At 53.9% G+C, this 9,043-nt stretch overlaps 1 long non-coding RNA gene across 2 annotated transcripts; it reads right to left on the reverse strand.

The window, feature by feature from the left end:
* Positions 1-4,707: 4,707 nt before the first annotated feature.
* LOC113212046 (uncharacterized) lies at positions 4,708-7,897 on the reverse strand. 2 transcript variants are annotated; one of them, XR_008011721.1, is made up of 3 exons: positions 6,008-7,897; positions 5,660-5,908; positions 4,708-5,583 (listed from the first exon to the last, which is right to left on the reverse strand). It is a non-coding gene; the product is annotated as an uncharacterized LOC113212046 (long non-coding RNA). The 2 variants fall into 2 exon arrangements; XR_003303706.2 differs by having other exon boundaries at positions 5,660-5,916.
* Positions 7,898-9,043: the final 1,146 nt, after the last annotated feature.

Genomic DNA, 9,043 nt, shown 5'->3' on the forward strand with positions numbered 1-9,043 from the left:
CTCAGTTTTTAGCGTAGATTACGATTCTGCCAACAGTTACGGTCTACAATAAATATTTTGAGCCCTGGGCCAAATTTGTGATTTTTTTTAAGATCGCCCATAAGAAACTTATGTTAAACTTTGAACCGACTTCGCGAGGGTCAAATATTGTCCAATTTCGCTCAGATTTTGACAGGAGGCCTTTTTCTTGAGGCATCACGGAATAAGACATGAACACTCGGAAATTTTTACCATGACCATTTTTTGGGGTACCCTAACCCCGGGCCCGGCCCGGGCCCCGAGACAACGTCGCCTGGACTGCAGTGTACGAGTACTTAAAAGCTAAAGATTTAGTGCACGTCAGGATGCGCTGGTAGACCCTGTTTTCAGGCATTTCAAATAATTCTATTCATTAATACACATGACAACAGCACTATGTCTTGTCCCACTTGTCAAAAAAAACCTGCTCTGTAAGGTAAGTACTACATATGTGCCATAATTCGTGTGAGAACAGTGCAAATCAAAAGCTTGATCGAAAGTATCAAAGCGAGCACAATCGTTCGCACATCATAGGCTGTACAAAAGTTTGCACCGTCCTGCACCCACGGCGCACAGCTGTGCGTGAAAAGGCTGGTTCCTCACGGTTTTTTCGAGAAATATGACAAGTAGTGCGACTACAGTACGTAATAGCATGTTGATTAGTGGACGGTCTTCACGTCCTCCTACAGTATTTCCAAGTGTCACTCGCCTTGGACAGCGTTGGACTGTATGACGGCGCCGGGTGCGAGGGGCGGAGGGACGTGCGAACCGTTGACTCACACTGACCGCATCATGCGCACCCGGGCCCCGGACGTCAGCCCCCCCCCCCCTCCCTCTTCCTTCACGAATCGCTTTTGCCGCGCCTGGCCGGGGCGGAATGCTGATGCGTCTCCTGATCGTGATTCGCTATTGGGGAAGGAGGGGTCGACTTTGAACATCCTGCTGCCCACCTCGTTAAAAGTTGTCGCAAAAACGGTTGTGCAACGTCACACTTACTAGCCCCCGCACTAAACGGCCACTGATAATATTCCACCAATAAAAACCCAAAAGCAATCGAATTTTTATCGCCTTTCTGGCTGGACGGGGCGCCTATTCGCGGCAGTTTCGGCAGCGAGTTTGCTGCATGCATATCTTATGCGGCAGGATGACCCCCCCCCCCTCTCCATTTGCGAAACCCGCGACGTCACGCTTTGTAAAGGAGGGAGCAGCGATCGGGGGAAAGGGTGGAGGAGAGAGGGGGGGGGGGGTGTTCGTAAACCAAACGACAGGGCGACGGGGCCGCTCGTCCATACGTATATATCACACGTGTGAGTCGTAGAGATACGGATGAAACACCAGCGACTTTAACGACGAGGACGCTCCTTCCCATCCATCCACCAGGCAGCTCCATGGCCGCCCACAAAAACATTCTAAAATTCAAATTCAGATTGAACCGGACGCGCCTCAACATACCGTGTGTCATACTTTTATACGTTTACCCCCTTCCGTTCAACTTTTTGAAGCAGTAGCAGCGCGCGTGCACCCCGTAAAACCACTCACTATATATTTTTAAAATGCCAACCACTGGGCGCCGCGCGCCCTTCCCCTTGGCCTGCTCCTGGCGTGGCGACATTTCTCAGAGGACGCCGGGGCTCTGCAGGATTAGTATCACTGGCGGACGTGTGGTGCAGACGGCAGAGGCAGCCAGACCTTCGAATTAGATAAACTGCCATCTATAATAAAATACCCCCCCCCCTCCCAACCCTCCGTCTCGTCCCGGCTCCGCGTCCACATCGCTAGGAGGCCAGGCCGCCGCTATATTCGGCTATATGAGAAATTCCGGTTGCGTTTTCGCTCGGAGGCGATCGTGCGGCCGCGTCCCTAGGGGGTCCGGGGCCGGCGCACTCTGTCACATTTGTCGCCGCGAGTCTTTTACGGCCTGAAGGCGGCCGGGGAAGGGGGTGAGGCGGCGGCGGCGGCGGCGGCGGCGGCGGCGGCGGCGGCGGCGGCGGCGGCGGCGGCGGCGGCGTCGGGGTTGAGGGGGAGCAGCTCCGCGCCACGCACGATGAGACGGCGGCGGCGGTGTGCGGACTCAGCCTGCCCGATGGAAAAAGAAACCGCGCTGCTCCGCGGCCAGGCCATGTGAGATAGCCGAGGGCAGGAGCGCGCGGCCAGCGCGGCCGCCGAGCCGTAGCAGTAGTGAGATAGCAGACCGGGAGCTGCAGCGGTCTGGACCAATCGAGACGAACCGCCGTCGTGCCGTACGTGAGAAGAGTCACTCATCTGGCTGCTAGACGTCCAGCGGGAGCGAGAGAGCCAAGAGCACAGAGAGAGGGACGGAGAGATGAGAATGAGGGGTGGGGGTGGCAAGGGGGTGAAGTATTAGGAGCGCAAATTTATCGCCCCGCTCCCCTCTCCCTCCTTCCGCGCCGCTCCCCACGGCCGTGGCGCGGGGCGTGCCGCCGCCTCCGACCACCACACTCTCTCACAGGTGCAGCAGCGGTCGTGCATGCGGCCGCAACAACGGCCCTAATGTGACGATGGCGTGCACGAGATGAAGGGCTCTGCGGACGCTGATTGGCCGATAGTTTGAGGCGCTGCCGCCACCGCCCGGCCACCTGTTCTGTAATTACCTCTTTGCAGCGATCACTCTTTTGATCGACGGGTTATAACGCGGGGCTTGCGGTCGATACGGGGCTGTGCGATGAGCGGCACATCCCCGCCGCCGCGCGCGGTCGATCTCGGCCCGTTTCGCTCGACTCTGAGAGATGGCAGATGGCTGAGAAATATGGCCGATTCTCTGCCATCGGGAATGACTGACTGGTGTTGCGGGACGCGCTCGCGGGTTTTTCTTTGCAGGGCCCCCTGATACGGTGAAGGATGGCTGCTGATTGCCGGTGACGGCTTTTGATGCCGGACGCGACCGTCTCGTTACCGGCAGGAGGGGTTGCGCATCATCTATTCATACGTGACACCGGAGGAGAGAGGAGAACCCCCGCTCATTTCGGTACACACTCGCGAAGTGGAATTACAAGAGATTTTTTGGTAAAATGGTAACTTCTGAATAACTGGACGACCTTAGCTCATCGTTTGCCAGGAGAACCCAAGGCAATGGTATCACAGTTTATTCAGACAGACAGAAAACAATCATAAAGGCACTTCATAACCTAACTCAAGGAGGTCCAGGGTTGTGTCCGAATTCTCGAACGTTTCGCCCCAGACGGAACAGACGGATTGCTCTGCGCCAGCGCCGCGCCAGCGCCGCGCCAGCGCCGCGCCAGCCGCTCTGGACAGCCAACCCCGGGACCTGACCTGAGCTGCCCTTCTCGCGATGTCCTCGCGAGTTTCCCCCGCTGCGGGGTAGCTCGCGAGTCACCCCCGTCGAGGGGATGTATATATCCTCGCGACTCGCGGCCTGTCATCTCGCGGGGCACTCGCGGTCGCGGTCCTCGCGGCGTCGCGAATGCTGGTAGCAGCCAAAACTGACCGGCGCGGCTCGCAACGGCCGCAGAGCTATCCGTCTGTTCCGTCTGGGGCGAAATGTTCGAGAATTCGGACACAACCCAGGACCAAACAGCACCACGGCCAATAGCGGCACGGTACGACAAAAATTGCTTTGCAAAACTCAATGTGAGCGAGAAAAGTGGAGGGATAGTGGACAAGCGGAAGCGACCTGGGACAAGACAGACCCATCTCCCGGGCAAGAGGGGAACCAAGGCATTAACGGTTGCCTACGCACTAGGCGGGCAGCAGCCACTACACCACAAGACCGGTCAAGGGGTAGATGAGGCTGCCTATGCGCCAGGCGTCTCCGTGTCAGTTTTGTTAGAAACAAAAAGTTACGGGAAACCGCAACAGTGGGAATCATAATTATTAGTAAGCGGTAAAGGGCGGCACAAAACCAGAGGTAGGGTTAGTTGTCATAACAAATGCAATTGCATTTTCTATAGAAATGTCTAAACTTTTTCCACATATCAGTTTCGACATGTGGTGCGTGACTTTGTTTTTACCACACGTTTGAGTGATTGCCACTTGTGGTTGTGATTGGAGGGAATGCCAGAGTCGCTTGAGGGGAGTGACTCGGACAACCACACACTACTACACCAGAGTGTTTCGGCCCCGAGTACTGCGCGCCCCGCCCCACCCGCCTCCCCGCCTCGCCCCTGCCCGGCCCCCGGGGGCTGGGGGTCCGCGGCCCAACCTACACCACACCACCATCGTCCCGATCTCTATCGAGCGCTGACGCCGGCCGGCCCGAGGCCCCCGGCCCGTGACCCAGGGGCACCCGTGGCGGGGCGAGGCGGGGCGAGGCGGGGCGGGGCGCGGCGGGGCGGGGCGGGGCGCGGCGCGGCGCTGGTACCTGGGGAGCCCCTTCATTAGTGCTGGCCGAGTGTCGATACATCAGCCTCCCAATTTTACACGCCGCAGCAACCAGTGGCGGGCCACATCATCATGGCCCGGGCACGAGGTGTGGTTGTAGTGTGAGTCGACTACACTGTCAGTCATGCCGTTGCTGGAGTTCGGTGGTCCATACAGGACTAAATTTCGTTAGTTGAATAGCAAGGATCAACCTGGCTAGGAATTTTCAGCCTGGCACCAAGCACAAGTATACACTTATATTATAATTTACAGGGGAAAGCTTATCCACGTTATTATTGGTTATTATTTGTTGACATTACCCCTCTCTCCCATGCCAACTATTAGTATAGATAGACTTTATTATAATATTTTTATTTTAGATTCTTTTTTCTGACAAGCATTGAAATTTTAACAATAAGTGGGGCTCGTAACCCATAGCTTAAGATCAGACATGAAAGCATTTAGGCGGATACTCCGCAAATACAGTCACTATATATCGAAACTACTTAAAAGTATGTCAAGTAGTTAAAATTAAAGACAGGAAATACTATCTACTATCTTATTTAAGTTAATGAAATCAAATCAACAAAACAGTTGATAGGCCTATTGGCAACATCAAAATCACAGCACAAATTTAGCGCAACTACACAACACGGAACAATACACTATAAAACAATAGACCCTATTCGGTCTCGGCTACGGGAGAAGAAAACAGGAATCCCGACCGGAACCAGTACCTTTATTCTGCCAAATCTTCGCGAGAAAACTTGCAAAGCTGCCATAAAAAATTATCAGAAACATTGTGGATGGTGCTTCTATCCACCAGAGCCATTGAAATGTTAAAATAGCGTGATTTTTTGTAACTGGTTCCGGTCGGGATTCCTGTTTTCTTCTCTTTGAGTCGAGACCGAATAGGGTCTATTAATAGAGACCAAGTGTGGCACACTGGGAAAAACATTACAAGTACCCAAGGGCCAAGGGATTTAGTAGAGGCGCGCGCGCCGCACTCACCACCTTTCAGTTCACAATCCTCCACACTTTCATACATTTGCCTTTGGTGGTGATGAAGAGTCTTGGGGACGGCCCAGATGCGGATGGGGCCGAGGGCGGACTTGGACGCAGAGGCGATTGGGTACGACGGCGACGTGCTGCTGCGACGCGAAGCCGCGGCGGCTTGGCGGCGGCGTCTAGCCTATCATGGCGATGTTGCCCCCGTCACTGAAGGCCCTGCAGTTCATAGAACCGTTAATATCAGGTAAATTAAATAATTGACCCAGCTCACAGCTGAGACCAGTACACATACCTTTCGCGCGATAGTTTGGGCCACATGGTTTGAGGTGAACGTTGAGGTTAGAAACAAAACCTCTCAGAGAGCGACGTCACCTTGGCTGTCGCTCACAGCTGACTGGCGCTCTCGGGCGGGACCGAACCGAGTCAGGGCTTGCTTCCAGCCGGGTTCCGGCAAAGCCCGGTGACGTCACGACCGAGTAGTATATGGCGTGATAGAAGGGTTGCCTGTGGTGAAGGCGCCGCGCTCTGGTCGCAAAACCGTCTGCAATCCTGACACAAACACACAGTCACAATCGTGTACGCTTCCAATGAAAATATTTTTGGCATTCGGGATTGATTGTTAAATTAATAAACACCTTACCTTTTTACTGGGACGTGCCCTATTGCCTTGCATTCCTACTCCCAGCACACCATGTGAAACGCCACGCTCTGTCGCCTATGGCCTGTCGGGGTGGCGACGCTTTGGACTGACTGGAATAAATGGCATATTGATGGCGCGCGCAACTGCACAGCGCGACTGACAGTGAATTACGCCGCAGGTCCGATAATGGAACGGACTACAGCGAAGGTGTGCGAAGGATGCACGTCATTTGAGCTGAATTCACTGGCAAAAAAAGAGACACAACACAAAAAGAAACCTCTGTTTGTTGTTAGTTTTAGATAATCTCGAAATGAAAATGAGAAATGAAGGTTTTCGTAGAAGAATTGAAGTCTAATAAATCAACTGGGGCAGATTTTAATGTAAGTCACGCATACGCCACTAGAATAGGTTTGCAGAACAATTGGAAACAGCGTCTCTACGCTATTTCCGGTTCGAGATCTTGACAGCGGGCAGCCACCAACACACACCCACACACACACACAAGCAGGCGCAAGATCGCAGTAAATCTGACCGGTGAGGCACAGTGCATCGCCATAGTGTAGTTCCTGGAGATGGCCATCTATTACGAAATAACCTTGGCCGTCAGATCGCTCATCTCGGCCGTGCTGCGCGCTCGCCGTGTACTTCCCCCTGGCCGGCCGGCCGGCCGGACCGAGTGTCCGCGCGCCAACCGTGAGGCCTACACCGGGCCTGCCGGGCCTGCCGGGCCTGCCGGCCGCGGGTCCCAGACGTACTTGAGGTGGTCGTGCCCGCGAGGCGTGCCGGGCTCAAAGAGATGGAGAAGCGATGACGGCGTAGAAACGGCAATTTTGTATTTCTTCTTCCACCTCCCTCCCTTTTCCCTCCCAACAATTCAGGCCATTTCTTGCTGATTGCAGGAGGACGGCGACGGCGGGTCCCGGCTGACGAGGGCCGCCGCCGCCGTGCCACTCCCAGGCCACTCCGCGCCACCTCCTGTCGTCATCAGGGGGGGACAACCAGCCAGCCCAACTGAGGGCCGAAGTGATTCGAGAGAGTCGCAACGCCTATTAGCAGTCGGACGTTGATAGCGCCTATTCGCAGAACTGAGGCGCGGCGCGCGTGTGTTGGCGAATAATCGCCCCTACAATCCGCCTCTTTTCTTTCCAGGATCATTTTCATCTCATCTTCTTTCCAGTCACATTATTTCTGTTGGACGCTGCTCTTTTCCCCACCTATCTGCCTGGCGCTCATCACCTGGGTGATACGACGCGACGCGCACATCACTTTGGTTTGCTAAACCGTCTCCTGCTATAGATTCCATTTCGCATGCGGAAGGAACAGCGAGGCATTTGAAATAAATAAGAAGTATCATTAAAAAAGGCAAAACTGCGATAAAAAATACATTGATTTGACAAAATTGGTTTTAGAGAAAAAGGTTATAAATTAGTATTAGTACACACAAATGGCATCTTTGTAGGTTTCCATAAAAATTGCAGCAAACGAGGACATTCATTATTTCAAACAATTTATCTCACTACTCCATTTCCAGGGCGAAACGACCGGCAAATTACAGATGTTACTATCGCGAGCGGCTGTAGTGCGTGCTGTTTCGGAAAGGCCAGGTGGTGGCCGCCTGCTTTTACCGAGGCGCGGGTTATTTTAAATATGCGACGCCGGCGCGATGAAAATTGCAGCGCCCCGCACCGAAAATTTTAATGGGTTCCGGCCGAAAACAAGACGACGTGGCGAGGCGGGGCACTTTAGTGCGCGGAGCTGGCGCAGCGCGGGGAGAGCACCTTGACTGGCGTCGTGCTCGTAGCTATAATTTTGTCGTTTTATAGTCGCGTCGGATAAAGCTTGGTCCTGCCTGGACAGCAGCAGGCGGCGACCGGGAATTGCAGCCCCTCCCCCCCCCTCCCTCCTCTCCCCCGCGAGCCGTGGAGAGAAGGGTAACCCACCTGACGGGGGCCCGAGCACTGCGGGGGATATAGAGGCAGAAGCAGAGGCGCGCGGCCCGCGGGGCGGGGCGGGCCAGGCACAGAAAACTGTCTACCCCAAGGCCTCGCTAGATTGTCTACGAACGTCCAAAGCCTTTAAAAGCGTCTGCCCCGGCCGCTGCTGCGGCCTCAGATACCGATCATCATTTGTGGGAGAGGGAACCATGCTGTTTAGGGGGGGCTTTGTCGGTTAATGGGCTTTCAGGGGGGGAGAGAATACCCTTCGTTAATCTGCCATCTCATTTCGGTGGGCTCGTGGTCGTGGTGTGATATTGTTTGCGCGTCGTTCTTTTAATTCGCAATCAAGGTTTCAAAAAATACTTTTCCACGGGAAAAGAGTGAGCGGCAGCAAAAAGGACTAATGACGCGGTATCGCAGCAAGGGTCGCGAGCTCACGTTTATAGTTTATTTCGGTTTATTTGTATGTTTTTAGTAAAAACGTTTGTGCCAAATCAAACCTACGTTACGTTTCTTACAAATTTGTCCGCAAAATTAGACAATTTCGCACAAAATGAATACACAGAAATGTTAACCTTGTGAAACATGTTAACCAATGTGACGTCACATGAATTAAATAACAGTGTAGCCAGAGGCGTGACCTTCAACCGATTCGCACGCTTTTCGCTTGGCAGTGTAGGGAAGTGGTGCCGCCACCTCACTCTTTGGCCCCTCTCTTATCCTGTGTTTCCCTCCCGGCTCCTCCAGTTTTGCGATCGCAGTTTAATTTGTTGCAAACGACCCACTGCGAAAAGAATATACGTATTAGAGCAGCAGACCTCCTTGTTTCGCTCTGACCGTTAATAAGACGAGCGAGCGGCCTGCTCGCCTTCTTTTTTTATTGTTTCAGTCTCTTTTAGCCTTTCTGCTTCTAATTACGGTGTGCGCGCGGACATGTTGCCGGATGTGAATCACACACACACACACACTCACACACACCTTGGTATAGAAAGTTACACAAGTGCACCAGATATAACGCGGCGTTGCTCTGGTTTATTGGCAAGTGTGGAGGAGTGCTGCTGCTCGTCGGCATTGATGCGGCGGGGTTGGGAGGGGTGGC

Source organism: Frankliniella occidentalis, unplaced genomic scaffold (genome assembly GCF_000697945.3).
Source record: "Frankliniella occidentalis isolate FOCC.00 unplaced genomic scaffold, Focc_3.1 Scaffold202, whole genome shotgun sequence".
Classification (NCBI taxonomy): Eukaryota; Metazoa; Arthropoda; class Insecta; order Thysanoptera; family Thripidae; genus Frankliniella; species Frankliniella occidentalis.